This window comes from Lepidochelys olivacea (assembly GCF_965140295.1).
Source record: "Lepidochelys olivacea isolate rLepOli2 genome assembly, chromosome: 17".
Lineage (NCBI taxonomy): Eukaryota > Metazoa > Chordata > Testudines > Cheloniidae > Lepidochelys > Lepidochelys olivacea.
In genome coordinates this window covers 1,655,396-1,658,216 of record NC_140427.1, presented here as the reverse complement: position 1 = coordinate 1,658,216, position 2,821 = coordinate 1,655,396, and the positions used below count along the sequence as shown (strand labels likewise).

The 2,821-nt window shown below is 66.1% G+C and overlaps 1 pseudogene across 1 annotated transcript; it reads right to left on the bottom strand.

Annotated features, from left to right (window-relative positions):
* Positions 1–1,387: 1,387 nt before the first annotated feature.
* On the bottom strand, positions 1,388–2,440 carry LOC311532588 (carbonic anhydrase 2 pseudogene; annotated as a pseudogene). The gene has a single exon. The product of its transcript is annotated as a carbonic anhydrase 2 pseudogene (transcript).
* Between the last annotated feature and the right edge of the window lie 381 nt (positions 2,441–2,821).

Genomic DNA, 2,821 nt, shown 5'->3' with positions numbered 1-2,821 from the left:
TCTGTTGTCATCTGTTTTCTTCTTAGACCACCCCGTGGCATAAGTCTTTCATAAGACTGGTTTTCTATGCGAATGCTGCTGTTGTCCACGGTGTCATGGGAACAGCTTTGCAGTCAGATTTCCTTCTGCTAACTGGGGGGAGTGGGCCTTGGCCCATGAAGCCATCCTCCTTGCACATCTAGCTTTCCCTCTTCTGTCCATGTAGCTTATCAGGTGCCTATCACCATCGTTCTGTTTGGGGTTGTTTTCAGACACTATCACCAGCCAGGGCCTATCATGGAGTATGCTTCTGCCAAGGAGGTTGCTAGAAACCTCTGAGTGCTTCTCCCTTTCCCCCCTCTTGTCTTAGTTTTAGCTGTCGCTGTCCTAAGAAGGCCGAAAAGAGCCAGCCTTGTATTTCCTGCTGAAAGGGGTGATGTCTGGTCTTTGGCGTGAGGGGAGTCCTAGTGCCTAGTGCTTTACTGCCAAAGCTGCCTGCCTGCTCCAGGCTTGGGAGTTTGACCCTTGGGCCTGTCCAAGCATTGGACTCCCTGACTGAGAGCCCCCCTTAGTCCAAGGCCACTTGAATAGCCGCAAGGTCAGCTCACTCCTTCAGCTCCGTGAAGAGCTCACCTTTGCTGGAGTGGGGAAGATGCTTTGAGAGTCGAAGCTCTACTAGTTAAATGTAGGGCTGTTTCTAAGCTGATTTACTTAAATGGCTGTAACTCCCTGTGCTCACGTTCCGGGTTTGGTTTAAAAGGAGCTTGTTTGGGTTTAATTTAGATACTGACCTGCCTTAACTTTTGGTGGGCCGGGCTCTGGTGTCCCTGCCAGTTAACTGTGCTGCAGGCTCTCTGCCCCCTTCCTGGGGATGCAGGGTGCTGCCCTGGGGCGAATTTTGTTAAAGCTTTACTGAGGGATGGGGTCTGGCTCTTGTTCATAATGGGCTGGGAGGACCCTCCGGAACTATAAACTCCAGTCTCCGAACAGCTGCTCCCCAGGGCTGTGCCTTAGCTTTTCCCCTCCTTGCTGTAAGCACCTTTAAGTCCCTGTACCCCCCCCCCCGCATGCTCAGGGATGGGTTCCCCACCCAGGCTGCCCCGGGGGAAGTTTAACAGCCAGTGCTGGCGGAGATTTGTACCCTCACTGCACCCTGGCAGTCCCCTCTGCAGCGCCCCAGGGCCGGCCCCTGCTGCTGCCAGGATCCCTGTTACCAGCCCTTTGACTCCTGCTGCCCTGGCCCGCGGCCGGACCCCTGGCTCTGCTGCTCCCCTCTCGCTGAGGGCAGAGCCCGCGGCCCGGCCCGGCCGCTTGGGCCGGGGCAGCGCCGCGCGGGGGAAGGAGGCAGCCTGGCGTGGCAGGGCGTTTATTGAGCAGCGGCCGGGCCGGGCCGGGCCGGGCCGGGCGCTCAGCGGAAGTTGGCCCGCAGCTCCCGGCCGTGCAGCGCCTGGCACGGCCGCCAGTTGTCCTGCAGCGGGCGGGGCGGCTCGCCGGCCGCGCTGCTCAGGAGCCCGCGCAGGGCGCCCAGCTGCTCGGCGCCGACCTCCACGGGCTCCCGCAGCACCAGCCAGGTGACGCTCTCCAGCAGCGGCGGGGTGGTCAGCGAGCCCGGGTACGTCCAGAAGTCGCCGCCGGCGGGCAGCAGCTCCCGCGGCTGCAAGGCGGGGGCGGGCGCCTCGGTGCCCCGGGTGCGCACGGAGCCCAGCGCGCCCAGCAGCGGCTCCAGGCCCGGGCAGGGCCGCCCCAGGCGCAGCAGCACGGCCACCACGGCCAGCCCGTCGGGGCGGCTCATCGCCCGGCTCAGCCGCCCGTCGCGGGCCCGCCAGTGCACCAGGTGCAGCTCGGCCGGGAAGCGGCGCCCCTCCAGCGTGTGCTCCGAGCCCTGCTCCGGCCCCGAGCCCCAGTGTAGGTGGAGCTGGGCCAGGCGGTAGGGGCCGTCCAGGGGCCCCCCGGCCAGCGCCGCGCCCCCGCCGAACTGCACCTGCAGCGTGTGCCCGCTGTTGGCGACGCGCCGCGCCGCGGCCGCCCCGTAGCTGAAGTGGAGCGGCCGCAGGGCGGCGTCGTAGCGGGTGTCCTGGGCCCGGATGTCCACGGGGGACTGCCGCCGCCCCCGGGCCAGGGGGAAGCGCTCATGCCAGCGCTCCGGGCCGTCCTCGGGGCCGTAGCCCCAGGCGTGGGACGCGGCTCCGCCGCCGCCGGGCCTCCCGCAGCAGCCCCAGCAGCTCATGGTGGCCCGGCCGCCTGCCTCTGCGCCGGGCGCGACTGTCCCGTCACAGCCGCGGGGGACGCGGCTGCTGCTGCCGGTCCCCGCGCGGCGGCGCTGTGGGTCTGTGTGGCCGGGACCCGCCGGTGGGGTGGGCGCTAGGCTGCCCCCAAGGCAGCGGCTCTGTACGCCTGGGGCGCGCCTCCGGCCTCGCAACGCCCCGTGGCCGCCGCCGGCTGACTCTGCCCTTGGGAACATGACGATCCTACTGACGCCTCCCTGTACAGCGCTGGCTCTGGGGAGCGTCCCTTCCGCCCCACTCGGCACTAGCTAGATGAGTTGATGTACCCCCTGGAAGAGCTCTGCCTACCTGCATCTGCCGTGCTCCACCCCATCCCCCAAGTTCAGGGGCTGCTGGTCTGGGCACAGGTGTGAGACAGGGCAGGGCTGGAGCGCAGGCAGAGAGACCGATCACTTCCTCCTGACTCATGTTCCTTTCCCTGTGGATTTCTGTCTCTCCCTATGTGCCCTTAGCCCCCGGCCTCCCTGGAGAATCTCCCAGGCAGGTGCACTGGGATCCCCAGATGTGCTGGAGGATCCCCCAGGGTAGGAGCTGGGACAGGGGTTTCTTTTCTCCTT